Source organism: Emydura macquarii, unplaced genomic scaffold (assembly GCF_026122565.2).
Source record: "Emydura macquarii macquarii isolate MOO-44397 ecotype Brisbane River unplaced genomic scaffold, CSIRO-AGI_Emac_v2 contig_1230, whole genome shotgun sequence".
Lineage (NCBI taxonomy): Eukaryota > Metazoa > Chordata > Testudines > Chelidae > Emydura > Emydura macquarii.
In genome coordinates this window covers 18,382,821-18,400,290 of record NW_027131367.1, presented here as the reverse complement: position 1 = coordinate 18,400,290, position 17,470 = coordinate 18,382,821, and positions in this window count along the sequence as shown.

The window sequence follows — 17,470 nt, the reverse complement described above, 5'->3', positions numbered from 1 at the left end:
ATTGTAGTTTGGGTCTGTCTCCCTCTGTGTTTGCAATTCTCTGGTTTTGGGGGTCTTCCACAAATTTAATCACAGTTACATTTTTGCAAAAGAAACACCTGAAACAGCCAAACAGGGTGTAGAGAGATGGTTGTTTTTAGTTCAGTAGATTTTTAAAGAAGTCTGCTTTGGGTCATGGGGGATAAGGCAGTCTTTGAGGTAACCCGGTCTCAATCCATTAAGTGCCTTGTAGTTCAGGACCAAAATTTAGGACCTCATTTTCCGTTGCCCTGTGCCTTGTCTAGTAAATTACACCATGGCAAATTGGGTGTAAAGTGCTAGTAATCTAATTAAGAAGCATTGTACGCCCAGACACACGGGAAATGAAGAATAATTTCTCCTGATGAAACTATGAGGATAGTTTTAGGGAGGTAGAACATAATACGCAAACTTGGAACTACTCTTGCAAAAAAGCCCTACGATTTTTAATGGGCATGAGCATCAGGACTTCAGTGTTACATCTTATCTGAAAGACACTGCTGCTGAATATTGTGCAGATTGTATGGCCGGCTACTTAGCGTCTGGTCCTGCAAGGTGCTGAACACTTCCAAGAGGTGCTAAATGCTCTTATTCCCATTATTAAAATGGAGGCCATGCAGCACTTGTTGGTGGCGCTCACCACCTTCCAGCTCAGATCCTTAGAGCCACTTTGTGAATACACAGCTATAAATGCAGCTCCCACATATTTTTCAAACTACCACTTGGATTTGATTAAAGTTGAATCCTGTACTGTTGCTGGAGTTCAAGGTCAGACATAATTTCAGGGAAGGGCTCTGATTTTTGAGGCATCTTTAATTTTCCTAACTAATTGCTAAGATGGGCAATTGTTTTAGCATGTATTGTTGTCTCTATGCAGTTAAAAAATAAACAACACACCCTGAGATACATTTTCAGAGTGGTGCGGGGGAGGGGAGGATTTAACCATGTGACGCCCATTAATGTTAATTATAGAGCACATATTAACAGCATTCTAGGATCCTTTTTCCTATTAGTACAACCATAAATTTGACTGGTGGTGCTTAATTAGATCTCAGCAGCAGAATGCAATTGCTTGATACAATAAAGGGCACATTCACAGACTGGTCCATTACTATTTTACTTTAATCTCACAATCTCTCCCGCACTTGCTCATGAGATATCCCATCAACAAGGGTGTGACGTTCCTCTCTGCAGTCTGGGCTGGTGTATAGCTATATCACCCCAATCCCTCACTCCTGGAGTACGTCTTGCACTTGTCCCGCTATGTGAACCACCCACTCCTGGGTCAGCCCACACACAGCCTCCTGCAAGCAAGTGGTCCTTACTTAGTGAGTGCTTCTGGCCAGCCACTCATGGGATTATTCAACAGAATGACCCAGTAAACACCCATAGTCCCAGATGCAACCCCAGGAACTGCCATCTTGCAAAATTCAATGCTGCCCACTGAACTTGCAAGCTCATATTAGTTTGTCAATTTATCAAAGAAATTGATATGCACCAGCTCCGTCACTTTAAATGAAGTCTCTACACATACCCAAATCACATGCACTGCTTTAGATAAAACAAACAAGTTTATTAAGCACAGAAAGATGTTAAGTGATTATAAACTAGAGGAAGGCAGGTCAGATTTAATCAGGATGAAATAAAAGCAAATCGCATTCTAAACTAAGCCTAACGCAGTAATTTCACAGTCTTAGATAATGCTCACTGCAGGCTGGCTGACTCCTTCAGCCAGGCCCTCCCCCTGTGGACAGTCTTTCCGTTGCTTGATGTTGCTGTAGATGTATTGTGAGAGAGAGAGCCAAAATGTCTCCTCTTTTAACATGTTCCTCCGCTGCCGTCCCCTCCACCCCCTTCAGGGTCAGTGCATGGTTTTCTGCACATCTTGAGTCGATGAGCATCCCCTTATCAGATGCTTAGGCCAACCCATTGTCCTTGCAAGAGCTGGGCTGTTTTATGCATGCCTTAGCGAGGCGTGAATTACCTCACTGCTTTTAGTGTTTGACTGGATCTGCTTCAAGCCATGTGAGACATATTTGGGAATATTACCTAGCAGAGCTACAAAACCATACACATGACATTGCAGGAAGCATACTACCAAAACCAATAATGTTCAGTATGTCATGAGCATTCAAAAAACACCTTACATGACATACTTTGCATTGTGCAATACACAGTTACACTACAAGGGTGAACATGATACACAATCACATCATAAGGGTGTACCTGGGGTGCAGTGTATCACAAAGCGTCCTTGCAAGATTGATTTGTTGTCAGAAAACAATGTAAAGACCTACTGTAAAAATATTATATTTTGCTTGCTTCTTGGACTATGTCACTGATGTTGTAACTCCACAGAGACTTGATGTACTTTCAGATAAGGAACTTTTAAGCCCAAGTGTAAAAATAAACAGGATGGTATCCTGCTGTTATTTTGATAACCTTTCCAGATTATTTCAGAACTATAATTATCATATAATTTAGTCAAGTAATGTACCGGGTGGGAAGCTGTGCTGTAGCTTTGCACAGTTCTGGGACCCCGCTATGGCACATCAGTGTGAGATTCAGATCCAAAGTGAAGGGCTCACAGCATATTAGAAAAGCAGAAGATGAGAAGAATCAAGGTGCCACTAAAGTCCAAAGATCCAGCTTCTCAAAGATATGTACGCTCCAGTTAGGAACCTTAAAACCTTTGAGGATCTGAGCCAAACTCACTTTCAATCACTGGAAATTGATTGTGTGGTGCATGCCACCCGATCTGAACACATGATATCAGCTGAATACTCCAGAGGCAGGTGAAACACTGCCAAGTCCCAGCCAAGCTGCCTGTAGGGAAAATACTTTCCCAGTTAGGCCCTGATCCAGCTCCTATTGAAGCCAGTAGGAAGACTCCAAGGGATGGTAATGGGCATTGAATTAGTTGCTGGAGTTGCTTAAAATAATGAGTTTATTTTTCCTTGAGCATAAATGCCATTTCCTAGAGTTTCTATCCCATGCGTCAGCATTCCTGATGTAAAGGATTTACATTAATGGGAATCCAATAACAGGAGATTTATGGGAGGCAAAGGTAAGCGTGAGTCTAAAATGACAAATTATTGGTATCTATGAAGCTGCAAGGAGATCCAGGTTATTCAGCACATGTACTGCACCCAGAAGACAATTGGGAGTCATTATAGAACAAGAGGCACATGAACTGACCTCATTTTGCAGTAGCTGACGCTTCCAAGTGGTGTTCAAGAATTGCCCTCTTAATGCATGTATCAGTCTATAAGCAGTGACACTTCCAGTACCTTAGTTCAGGTACAAAAGCCCAAGCATTCCCCTGTATAGGGCTTTGTGCCTTTCCTTATCAGGTGTTTCTGTGGTATAAATTCAGCCCTGATCAAATTCACAGATGACACCAAAATACAGGTGAATAGAAGCAAACAGCAAAGTGACTTGGAGCGAATAAAGCAGTATGAAGAGATTCACTCCTAGTAAAAGTGGCAGAGCAAACAGCCCAGATTCACAGGGGTGTTCCATAACCAAGAAGCTTCGCCTGTCACGTTAAAGCAAGTTTTTTTCCATCACCCCTTTCGCATTTGCCCTGACATTGCTTTTTCATCAAAACAAGTGCAACCTTTGGCCCGTTAAACAAGATTCTAGACAATGGTCATTAGGCATTTCCATCTGACTACAGCCTTGCGAATGGCACTCTTTAAGGGAGAGGATGCCTTCGACTGAGATTCAGGAGCTGGGTAGCCTCCAGCCACCATTCTTTTTTTACTTCTTCTCACAGGTTGAAGGTTTACCCTCTCCCTCATGATATATGTGAAATTCCCAAAGCAACTTGCTAGAACTCAATAGGTCTAATAAAAACAAGATTTTCTAAGAGCAGAGAGGAAATCAGATTAAAATTAAAGAAACGGTTTGCATAAAATCTTCTTAAATTTAGCAATGGCTACTGGAGTGCTAGGCACCAGTGTATATAAAGTATACACTCTCCCTTACTGATGCGGCTGTCATTTGTTTAAATCCCACACTGTGGCAAGACTTACTTTCTAACTAGTTACTCTCACTTTTGCTAGCAGTTTTTTCTAAGCTATGCAATGGGGTCTCTGTCCCCCTCCACAATAATCTGCACTCCGCAGAGCTCTAGCTGGTAGAGTTGGTACAGATCTGACCATTCCTTGCTCCCATCTGTCTCCTGGGTCTTATCTGATATGCTGAAGTCCAATGCCGTAGCATGCCAACCTCAAGTACTTGGAGATTAAGCTTTCCCTACACCTCTGGATACCCCCAGATACAGCTTGGTTAATCAGTATAGTTCCTAACTCCTGTCATCCCTTCCTTGGCTTTCCAGTTATCACTTTGATGCCTTTCTCCTCATGCCCTCGCTGGGGGCTATTTACTGGCCCCAGCTGTGACCAGCTAACCTCCTCCAAGGTGTCTGCTTACTTTACTGATGCTGAAGCCTGCACTGCACTGCTCTTGTGCTCATGGTTCCATGGATTCAGCTCTTCTTTTTGCTGCTCCCTTATTGTTGAGATTTCTCCCTTTGGTTATCTTGATGGGCTGTTTCTTGAAAGTCTCATAAGTCATCTTGCTCTGTGTCTTTCCTGGCCTTGTCCCAAAAAGAAAATGAGGGGAAAAAACAAATGGATTTTCTCTTATTTTCCTCTCTCCTGTATCTTTATAGTGCTCCAGTGTTTGAAGTTTCACCAAAGCCATATCTCAGGTGTGACACCACTTTCACCTTTAGCCTGTTGCATATAATTTGTATCCATGGTCATTGTCACACCAAGCACTCTAGTGGGTACAGAGGTGTTGTGGAGTTGGAACGGGAGGTGTCCACAAGACAATCTTAGGAAATGGTCCAAGACCTGAAAACATTTGAAAATCATTTCCCCATAGCCACAGTGCCTTACATGATCTGCTTTTCCTCTTTCTTCAGAAGTGTAACAACACAGCTGTCATCAGGCTGTAAGCCAGTCAATATAATGGGTGTTCTTACAATGATAAAATAGGACCTGAGTCAAACCAAAACCAGGGAAAGCTGCTAAGACAATCATTTGGCACCGCCTATTCTGTTGCCCAATATGATGTGTGATGGTACAGCACAAATGAAATTTAATGAAATTTACAAAATAATGTTTTATAATCAAATGTAATGTGCTGATTCAGGAGTTGTAGGTAGTTCAGATAAACTTCAGGTAACCAGATGTATTTCAAGATGTTTAACTGCACCATCTTAAAACAGAGCCCTGAACCAGCTCTTACTGAAACCAATAGAAAACTCCCTTTGACTTAAGTGGAAGTTGGATCAGGCCCCCATCTGAGGTTCTCTCATCCCTTATTAATTGTCCACCAAATGACTAAGGTGAGGAGAGGTCACTCCCCAGCCATTTCAACACAAAGCACAGTTGAAGATCTATCTGAGGAAAGACCACAGGAGGCTTTCGAGACCTAGTTCTGGTTTACATGCGAAACATGCGCTCTCCCTAATGGTGAGTCTGAAGGGTTTTCAGCACAAATGGCTATCATCTGTCCAGTCCTGCAATTTATTTGTCTCACAGACTTAATGGTTTTTCAACAATTTTCATGTTCTGCGCTTTTGTTACTTTTTTCTTTATTTTATTTTTTGAGCCCTTGTCCAAGAAGCACCACGGGTTGCTTAATACCAGCTTGTTTGGACAGTTGTTCTGCAGCAGAATTTGTGGGATTCAGCAAAAATGCTTCATGCTGTCATAGCAGCACCAAACACTCTAGAAGTGCAAATGACTGACTTGCAAGGGTAACAACACTCCTGAGCCTTGCAATTATGCATACAGATGCTATTATAGAACTGATGGAGGGATTTCATAAATTCTTCTTGTAGTAGTGCTGAGAACACCCAAGGTCAGATAAGGGAAAGCATTAATGCTTCCTTAGTCTGCTGAAGTGACGTTGTTTTAAAGGGAGACCTGTTAGGTTTGGGAAGCAGATTTGCTGTTACTAAAAACGTAGCTGCATGATGCTGAGCCCATAGGGCCTGGGTAGCAATATTTGTTCTATCTAGCTAAGCAACCCTATTTTTAAGAACAATGATAGCAGTTCTTGTAAATAATTTATTTCTCGGTAACATTTTCTTTCTTTTTAAAACGTGGCAAGTGACTACATTGCTCACATAAAAGTCAGAGGCCAATAATGCTTGCACAGTGCAGGCTGGCACTATATAAGCTTCATCCACACAGCTCCACCAACAGATTTATTGCCTTGACCTGCGATATGTGGCTGACAGCCAAGCTAGCCATACTGCTCGGGGCCGTGGTCTTCTCACGTCTTACAAGCTAAGCAAGATTAGGACTTGGATTTATCCCTAAGGAAGAGCCAAGTGCTGCAAGAGGTGGTGCTGGTGATTCAGTGGTTGGCATGCTTCCTTCTGAGTCAGTGCTGATCCAGTGCCCAACATAGTTGTAAGGGCCACGGTGCTGCAGGAGGCATTGCCCCCTTTCAGATGGAAAGTATAATTGAGGTCTTGACCCTCATAAGTTCTTTTTTCTCACACCTTCTCACACCCTCCTGCTAGTTGCTTTGCCTTCTGTTCCCTGCCCCCTCATCTGGTGTCACTTCCTTTCTCCAATTTACTTCCCATTTACACCACCTTGGAATCGGGCTCTTTTATTTAATATACTGGAGTGTTTTCCAACGTGCTAAGCTCAGCTCTAGCAATGTCTCTCTTAGGAAAAGTGTGAGAAACTCCAGCCCTGCAGTATTCCCAATCACAGTGAAAAGTGGAATGTTTTATGTTCTTCTAATTTTGTGCATGGGCTGATTTAGCAGCCAGGAAGAAGTTGTGTAAAAGAAACATACCAGAGGCTCCAGTGGGTAATCAAGCAGGATCCTCTCAATTTACACACAGGAACTCAAGGGATAGACTGTGTCTTTAGACTCACCCTTAGCAGGGATTACCGAGTAGGCCGCATGAACCCCAGAGGAGCTCTAGGAGGCATTTTGCTGCAGAGATGCTTCTTCTTCTGAGGAGATAGTAAATTTGTTCCTGGTCTACAACACTAGTAAATTACAACAACTCCTGCACCAGGCTTAGCTGCACTGGCTGGAGTGGGGAGTAGCTTGACTCCACTCACTGCCCGTCCCTGCTCCTCTCTGCCCCACTGTCTGCCCACCTGCTCCAGGGTGGGGCGTAAACAGGCATGCAGCATCTATGTACTACTGAGCACCCGAATCTAAGATGTGGGTAGCCAGGCAGGGAGGTAAAGTGAGTTCTTACTCCCCTGTCCCAGACTCCAAGTCACAATGGATACTCCCACCCCACCCTTCGCTCCCCATTCATTTCTGAACTGTCTAGATCTATGGATAAAGTGTCCTTGCTCCTTCCTCCAGCCCAAAGTCATTTCTTGCACCCTGTGAGGTAGAATCTCTGCATTAGCAAACCATGGACAGATCCTCAAAACTCAGGCAATCAGGAAGCCATGCAAACAAATACCTGCCTTGCTGGAATCAGTCTGACAGGAATCCCAACGGGAACAGATGTGTTTTTACTTGTTACTTTCCATATGTTTGAGTTCGTTTTCTTAATAATAAATGCAAGGTCTTCCTCTTATAGGTACGCATATGGAGACACATGAACAAGCTGAATTCTGATGTTCTTCATCTAAGAACTATTGATGTGAGAAAAGAGCTCAGGAGACATTGGCATACTGAATAGTCACTCCCCAAATCAGATTCTTCCAGGAGATACAGCGTGTGTATGCCCCCTGCCTGACTTGATTGTAGGGGTGTCATTCCTGATGTTTCAATGGGCAGTTTTATCCCACCAGTGCCTACCTCCTTAATCCCCATTTTACAGATGGGAAACAGAGACCCAGGGAAGCTAAGTGACTTGCCCAAGGTCACTCAGGCAGTTTGTGACAGAGCAGGGACCTGACCCTGGGGTCTCCCATCTCCCAGACCAATGCCCCATCCACTGGACCATTCTTCCTCCCCTGGAAATACACTACCAGAAAGCTCAGATATATATTTTGTTTCAGAGAGAGAGAGAAGCAGCCTAAAGAAAAGCCCTGATGAGATTCCCAACAGGTCAGAGATTTTTTTTAAAGACAAGTTTAAGACATCACAAAATTATCCCTTCTGCACCTATAGACACAAAGTAGGATTCAGGCCCAATTCTCATGTACACCGAGGCTCCTTTACATCAGCCTGGCAACATAAAGGAGCCTTAAAATGGTTATACATGTACCCTGTACCTGCCTTAAGGCCCATTTATACTGCAGTGTAAAGGGGCCTGAGTATAAATGAGAATCAGGCCCTTGAGGTTATCTGAACTCCCACAGTATATTTTAAATGGGCTGACTCCTCTTCATAATTCCATATTTGAAGAGTTAAGTTTTCCAAACATGTTTAGCTGGTAATGTACAGCATGTGCATCCCGAGGGCGGTTTTCGTAGTCCATCAGGCACTTGTTAACACACTAACCCATTCATTTTTTTGATGAATTTGTGGCGTGTTGGCCACAAGCCAAAAGCTGAGCTGGGAACAATATTTATTTATATCTGCACACAATAATTCACGTCTGCCCAAATCTTGGACTTTCCACTAATCCACACAGTATTTCAAAACATTTGCAGTTCTCTCAGCCGATTAGCATTGGCTTTGCTTGGCTCGGGGTAGTGGAAAGAAACACTAGACATTGAAGGCTGCTGAATGCTTTGATTCAATGATAGAGGGTGAAGTTTTCTTTTCTGGCTGTTCTATCAGGCCATAATTTTAAGATTCTTCGGAGGTGTAAAGAGCTGTGTTTTGTGCCTTTGCGAATAATACTCCATGGCTAGCGCTTGTTTTGCAAGAGGAGCTTTTCTTCCTTAGGCTTTACAGATTTTGTACTGCACAAGGGATGACAATTTTGTGTGCCACTGAAACAAACCAGCAGGCTCTGAATGCTTCTTCTTTGGCCATCTGAGTCTCAAAAAGAGCCACCATCATTTGGAGAAGAGGTTATGATCTATATTGTGGACACTAAGGAACCAACAAAATCAGCTTGAGGGACCAAGGAGAGCTTTCAGAGCAGTGGTCTCCTGTCATTTGGTTATGCTAGGCAGGACATAATACATAGTGCCTGAGCTGGAAAGAACTGTACAACAGGGTGTGAAGCCACTGAAGGGAGTTTTAAAAGTGCACTCGGTACTCCTATATTGCAAGGAGGGAGGGAGGAATCAAAGAAAGACAAAGAGGACAAGAAAAAACAGAATCATGCAAAGATGGGAATGTTCACCCCTACTCTTTAGAATCAAATTCAGCCTGGATTCAAGCAGGTGCAATTTCCACTGAAGTTAAATGCTTGCACCAGAACTAAATTTGGTCACAGTCTCCAGGAGACTTTTGGACCAGGTGGGAGATAGATTAATAATAGACTTAAGAGGCTGGTGATTGTTTAATAATAATAACAGCTACCTCTTATGTAGCACTTTTCATCCGCAGATCTCAAAATGCTTTACACAGGAAACCACTAGCATCACTCCCATTTTCAAGGTGGAAAATAGAAGCACAGACAGGGGAAGTGACTTGACTGAGGTCATCAGCAGAGCCAGGAAAAGGACCCAGCTCTCCTGAATCCTAGTGCAGTGCTCTATCTGCTGGGTCGTTTATCGACCTTCACGATTGGATTGGACAATGCACTAGTAAGTACCGTACAATCCTGCACTGGCAGAGGGAGGTTTGGGAAATGATCTAATTAGTCTATTCCACCTGTGAGTCACAGCTAGCCATATTCCTTCCAGCAATGAGCCAGCCGCTAGAGAACGGGCCTGTCATTCATTACTTAATGTTGCAATATAAAGCAAAACATTGGGCTCTGGCTTCCGGGGAACATGAGCCAATAGCACCAGATAGGCTCATATTCTGAATCTGAAGGTTATCATTACGGCCATCAGGATTAGAGGCAGAGCCTCAGATACCCTGCAGCTTCTCTAAGACACTGGGCAGAGTCGGCACATACAGTCACTGGAAGATTATCCTGATCCAAAGGGAAACTCCCAGTAGCATAGATTCGATGGAGAGAGTTCTCTCCTTCTTGTTTCCCTGCTGCCAACACTGAGGGCGCAGCCGAAGGAAAGGACGTGGTCTGTATATGGTTCCAGGGCCCAGCTGCCAATTCTACCTCTAGGAATTGCCAGCAGCAGGCACCCATTGAACAATCCTCACGCTGCTCTAACTGACACAGGGGGAGTGGCCCTGCAAAAGCAGCCCCAGCATCACACCACCTTCGCACTGATAACCGGTCCAACTTGCACCATGTGCTCTTTGGCTAGAGCGGAGGATCTGGCCTGGATTTCTTTGTAGATGAAAGTTTAGGTTCTGGAACACACGCTGACAACCTCTAGGAAGACGTACTGGCTCGCTCACCCCTCTCCCCAAGTCACCCCAGCTTGAACCCAGCATACACGTGAGCAGGGCATGACTTTTTCGTTTACCAAGCATTCTGGAACCCCAAGAAAGGCTCAGGTTCAGCTTGAGTTTCAGGCTTTGGATCAGTTCTCATGTTAGCTAACTAGTTTGTCTATTTCTACCCAAAACCTCGTTCTGCAGAACAGCTTTCAATTAGGCCAAGTCCTCCTGAACTTCACACAGAAATCCCGGTAGCAACTTGAGAGCCACCGAATTCTTTTTTTCGCTACGAGGAGATAAGCTGTAGGCGGCTGCTTGAGAATATTAAAGACCTACGCCAGAAGGAACAGAAGCTTGTTTCTTCGAAGAACAAAAAGTGATTCAAACGTGTGTCTGACCAGCTGGGGTGAGAGTGCTAGAAGCATAGACTTACTATAGAAACTCAAATATTTTCCTTAAGGAATATAAATAACTCCAATGGGTTTCCATGTATAAACAGGAACAAAGAGTTATAAATAATGCTCAAAAGCCTCCCATCTGGTAGAAGAAGTGCACTGGAAATGTTCACTCTCCCTGAGCTCATGTTCCACGGGGGGAAAGTGCTATGGTACATGTCAGAAGTGCTGAGGTATTCCATTCACTTAGGAGAGGAAGCAGGCCCTTGGTTTTGACACTAGTGGAACGGGTTGGAACACAGAACTAGGAGCAAGGGTCTCAAGTGGCAGTGGGGGAGGTCGAGGTTGGATCTTAGGAAAAACTTTTTCCCTAGGAGGGTGGTGAAGCACTGGAATGGGCTACCTAGGGAGGTGGTGGAGTCTCCATCCTTAGAGGTTTTTAAGGCCTGGCTTGACAAAGCCCTGGCTGGGATGATTTAGTCCGAGTTGTTCCTGCTTTGAGCAGAGGATTGGCCTAGATGACCTCCTGAGGTCCCTTCCAACCCTCATCTTCTATGATTCTATGATTTTTCGGCTAAATGAAACTTCATCAAAATATACAATTTCATTGAAGCTGAAATGTTTCATGAAGCTGTATCAGTTTTGACAAAGTTTGGGTCAGAAAGGTGGTTTTGTTGTGGGGGTTTTTTTTGAGAGAGAGAGAGACAGACAGATACTCAGATGCTCTGTAGCCTGGTGATTAGAGTAGTCTAGTCTGGTGGAAGAGTCTGGTTCAGATATTTGCTTTTCTGGCTTCAGAGTGATCTGGGATGAAAAATTCTGCTCTGAATCAGGCATTGCAGGGAGTTGGAAATGGGTTTTCCACATCCCAGGCCACTGCCATAGCTACCATGACACGCACCCCCCTTTCCTAATCAAAACATGCAGATTTCAATCAATCAGTCAGACGACATTGACACAATTCAGTTTCCAAAAAATTCTTCAGAAGGTTTTGTTTCATTTCAGCGCAAAACAAAAACCAACCTTGAAATGTTGGAGGTTGCTGTGAAACAGAATTGTCGTCCTCCAGTCAGTGCTAGTCCTAACAGCTTTTCTAGAGGGCAGAGGAGAGTGTTGTATTGTAAATTATTCATGCAGAGGAGAACTAATTTCTATTTAGAGAAATGTGGCAGAGTAGCATGGATAGATGCCAGATAATGGTCTGACCTCACTGGTGTAAATCAGGAATAACTCCACTGATGCTGATCGTTTCACTGGTGTAAAGAGAGCAGAATCAAGCCCACAATATGCATTTATGGGACTGGAAGTAGTGTATGTGGAAGACTACACTAGAGAACACAGGCTTGATTCTCCACTGCTCTGTATTTTGTGTAGCCATTTACACCTGTATAACTTAGGGGCAAGGTGGGTGGGCAAAGCCATCCAATCCAAGTCATAGCCTTTTGCATACACTTTGCATAGATGTGAATGACTGCACAGGGGCAAGTAGACTGGAGAACCAGGTCACATCACTCTAGAAATACATCTACACTGCACAAATCTTATGGCTAGGGTGACCATATGTCCTGTTTTGTCCAGGACAATCCCCTTTTTCAGCTCTGTCCCAGGCAACTCTACTTTTTTTTAAAACCAAAACTGGGCATTTGTCCCTGACTTGTGCAGGCCGGGCTGGCCGCCAGTAATCTTCTCCACTGCTGTTCTATTTCATCTTCCTGATTTTCACTGTATGAAAATTGATCTTGGTGTGGAGATGACAGAATGCAAGTATAGAATTCACATTTTAACACCATTTGTTGTTCAAGGTGTTTAGGATCTTTTGGTTTAGTCTTGAAACTCACGATAAAACTGTTGGGCAGAACTTTACCTCTGCCATCTTCTTCTAGCTGGCCCTTGACGATGTAGTTTAGACCTCTCCTGATGAGAGGGCACTGCTTACAAACAACAATGATCTTGGCACTCATAATCTTGCCTGCTTGCTGGATTGCTGTGCTCTTGATGGGCAGAGCTGCCTTCAGAGCTGTCTCCTGGAGAAGCAGTCCGGCAAGCGCGGGAAGGGAGGGGGGGGGGGGGAGGTGTCAGCTCTGCTGGGGCAGCCCCGGGCCCTGCTGACACTATCTGCTGAGCCGGGGACTTCGTCTCCTGGTAATCGAGAGAGAGAACGCTCAGGAAAAGTGCTGGGAATAGACAGGAAATTGACTCCCTACAAATGACTCCTCCTCAGCCCAGCTCCGCTCCCCCTGCCTCTGGGACTCCCAGAGCTGCTGCCCTCACTTGCACAACAGGCTCTCCTCTCCCTAGGAGGAGCTGATGAATGGGGCACGGATCAAGTCTCCCAACACGGGGAGGGGAAGGGGTTGTATGGGGAAAGAGGAGAGAGAGAGACCCTGAAAAAGACGTGCAGGGGAAATAACTGGAGAGAGAGATTCCCAGCTCCCAAATCTGCCCAGCTCCATTCACTGCATCAGCCCTGGGCAGATCCATCCAGGGCTGAGCACATCACAGACCCCCCCTCTCTGCCAAGGGGGCTTGCCGAGGGACCAGCCTCACTGAATAATTGCATAAATTCATTGGTGCTTCTCCCCTCTGCTTCTTTCAGAGGGACACTTCTGGGATTATTTTCTCTTCTCTAGGGGGCAGGGAGTGCGTCATTTGTCTGTGTGGGGAGGTAGGGACTTCACATGCTCACGTGCACTGTTAAAATAATAACTAACAATGCCATGAATATTATATTATTCTCCTGATGCCAGTGTTGCCCCACTGCTGAGCAAGAGATGTCTTGTAGGTTGGCTTTCCCATGAAGGAGAAATCAGCGAACAGAGTCTAGGTTAAATCTAAATGAGATTTGCTTTATTTACACAAATACACCAAACAGAGGCAAATAGCACACGGGCAACCCTGTGCTGCAGAAATCTCAGCACCCACCACTACCTGGTTCCCAGGAAGCTACTCTTTGCCAAGAGTTGCTTCCATATACGGAGAATAAAGCAGTGCAAACTCTGCTGTCTGGGCCACAGCTTCTCTCCCAAGACAACTGCATCGCTGAACTCACAGTGACCCGCTTGTCTTCCAAAGACTGCACATTTGCTCGCACACTAAGAAAAAGAACCTGTCAGGCTGTGTAGCAAGCAGGGCCACCTCCCACAACCACCACAACAATTCTTGGTGGAAAGGAGCCAGGAGCTCTTGGGGGAAGAGGGGAGTTCAGCCTTCAGCGCCTCTTCAGCCCAGAGCTGCCCTGCTGAGGCTGTGGAGCATATTGGTAGTGAGGGGCCAGGAGGCTGGGTAGGGGATGGTACTTGTGATTTCTCAGGGTGCTGTACAGCTCTCAGGTGCCCTTAACACCCCAGGTCGGGGAGAGGGGGATCCTCCTTCCAAAGCCCCTGTGTAATTGAGGATTCAAATCTGGGATCTGTCAGTTTCCTGCTCTCTCCCTAGCAATAAAGAGTGACAGGGATTGTGAAATAAAGTGAGTTAAGGAAAGGATTCCTCCTCTTTTGGGGCCCTGACTTGAGGCAGAAGCTCTCAGTGAGAGCAGTGGGTGGAGAAGCTAATCAGTCCGGCGTCTCTTCGTCACCTAGCTGGTGGTGTCAGGGATTCTGGTGTTTCTGCCGTGGGACCCTGAGCTGCATTGCCAATAGCCTCCCCTGGCTCCGAGATCAGAAGTACTCTCATCATGCTTTGCTGCCCAGATCCCAGCCCATACACATTCCTCTTCGCCCTCTCTGCTACTTGGCTCAGTTGGGAAGCAGGAAGGAACATTTGGGTAGGGCGAGGCTCGGGCCAGCCCTGCGCATCCTGTTTTCAGTTTAGGGAAATATGGTCACCTTCCGCAGGGCGACACGTAGCATACGTACCCAGCACGCTCCCCTTCTTAGCATACATGCAACATGCCTTCGGTGGCATGTGACCAGGATTCATCACTGAACTCGGGCTGCTGGTTGGATCATTAGCTTCCCCAGCTTGACGGGGGGTGCAGATCCATGCCCCCCCATGCTCCTCTAGCACTCCCTAGCTCCCCACACTGCTGTTCATACCCTACACGGCTCTCTACATGCCCAAGCAGTGGCACCCCTGTCTACACCACTTTCTTCAGCAGTGGAAGATCCTGCTGCCTCCCTGCTGCTGGAGCCTTTCCCCGCTGTCTCCCCCGCCCACCACCACCAGAGCCTTTCACCACAGCGTGGATGCAGCTTACTTTTCCCTGCTGTGTGTCACTACACGTACCCTACATGTCATCCGCGCTGTTGTGCAATGTAGACACAGCCTATGATAGAGCTATGCATTGCTGGCTTGCTGCATTGTCAAGACTGAACTCTTAAAACCGTGGCCTCAAAGTTAGGCTCCTAAGTTCACATTTAGGCACCTAAGATCAGTGGCCTGCTATCCAAAACTGCTGAGCGCCTCGCAGCTTCCAATGGGTGCTGCTGAGTGCTCAACACCTGCAAGGCAGGCCTCTTATTTAGGTGCCTGACTTTAGGCACCCGTGTTTGAAAATCTTGGCCTGAGTTTCCACCAGAGGGGGGAAAAAAATAGATTTTTATTCTCTTCCCTGGAAACTGGCCATTCAGAAACAATTTACCCTGAAATTCCTCTCAAAGTGATGAAAAATAAATACATAAAAACACCCCAAAATGAATCAATGCTCTTTTAAAAACTTTTTACAACTCATTCCTAATGAGGCATGGCCAATGCTGTTGACATGCAATTGGAACAGCTTCAACTTGCGGGGCAGACTGTTTGATGCACAGACAAATTCCCAGGCTGTAGACAAGTGTTCCCTGCCTCCCCACACACACCCCCAGCTCCAATCCCCTTATAGCTTCTCACACAGACTCTCCCATCAGAACTGAATCCATTCCATATTAGGAATACGCTGTTTAATTAAAAGTTTCCATATGCAGGCTGTGTTTGCCTTCACCGGCCTCTGGCTGGGGAAATTAAATGCACAGCAACACTGAAGGGCTTTCAGCTGGTTTTATGGGGACGGGTGCTAACTGGCCCCACTGCTGTCTAGAGAACACTGACTGTACTGTGACCAACCTGAAAACCTCTGAGGCCAGCGTTGAGGCTTTGCTCACATAAAGCAGCTCTCTCTGAGCCCAGATGGAAATCTCTCTCTCTTTCAAGCTGCTGTTACAAAATAGAAAACCAAATCTGACATTACTAGCAGGAGCTGTTGCTTTTATTGAAGCAGTTGCTCATGTTGCAACTCAGGAGATGCAGAGGGTGTTTATTCGGGCTGGGCCCAAGCTCCGAGGCATTCACGTCAGTTTGAGAAGGGAGACTTGCTTCCGTCTAACACCGGCATTGAGAGCTCTGCACATCTTTACAGGTTCTAGCAAACATAGCAGGAGGTACAAAATCCAGCTTAGTTCCACACTCCACCCATTCTCACCTGGAACCCGCCGCTCAGTGTGTTTCATGTTCCCCTCTAGGCCCAGTCCACAGAAGACGTCAGTCTGTTACAGCTGTCAGCCAGGAGCCTGGCTCTTCAGTTCAAGCCATGGAGATGCATGCTTTTGGCCCTGGGTGGAGGACGTTGGTACATTGCCCAAGTTGGCAGCCAGCAGGTAGCCGTGGGTCCAGCTTGAGAACTGCTCAAAGTGTGACAAGACTGAGCCTAACGAGCTCTCAGATTCTGCCTTTGGCTTACTTTGCTCTCTTGGGCAAGAAGTCACTCATCTTCAAGGGGAAGCTGCCCTCTTTTATCTTATTAAAGTGGTGACAAAGGCTGTGTAGACACCAACATTTCCATTTCCAACCAGGTTTATTTTAGTTTAAATCAAACAGAAGTTGGATTAAGCTAAACTGAAACAAGCCACTCTTAAATGGAAAGACGTGTCCGCACAGGAGGTTCCACTGATTTAACTAACTTGGCTAACAACAGATTTAAATTAAACTGGAGCAACTTTCCCAGGAAGACATGGGTTGAGACCTCTCTGTTTCAGGCCCTCCATTTATAACACGGGCCTAGTGATACAATCCCTTGTGAAGCAGGTAAGTAATGTGTGTCGAAGGAGGTAATTAGTGAATGTTTGATGATAAAAAGCACACTTTGTTCATATGAGAGTTACATGAGGTGGCCGTTGGGTGTATTTTCATCATTGGAGGTTTTTAAGCTGTGGCTTGACAAAGCCCTGGCTGGGATGGTTTAGTTGGGGTTGGTCCTGTTTTGAGCAGGGGATTGGACTAGATGGCCTCCTGAGGTCCCTTCCAACCCTCATCTTGTATGATTTAGACTGGTGAACCAAACATGGTTATTTGCACTAACTGGCTCCTTGCATATTGGTTATTTTATAGTCAGGAGCATATGCATGAGCCATTGAGATCTGATTCCAAACATTTCCTCAAGTTCAGAGGTCATTTGGATCAGGGCTGTGGGTTTGATCCAGCAGAGACAGGGTGCACCTGGTAGAACCAGTGTATTATCATGAGGACAAAGCCTGCAGTCTTGACTCAGGCAAAAGCACTGTAGCATACTGAAAATAGTCCTACTTGAAATTTCTACAGTCCAGTGAACTGAGTGCTAAATATCTTGAATCAGACTGCAGTAAGGAGTTACTGTCTAGGGACTGCAGAGGGAAGCTGACTTTGTGTGGGCCTTTATGCCCACTGCAGAAAGAGAGTCATGCCCTTCACATACAAGCTGCACACAATTTTGCTGGGGGTTTTATTGCTACTCTTGCCTTCTCTTT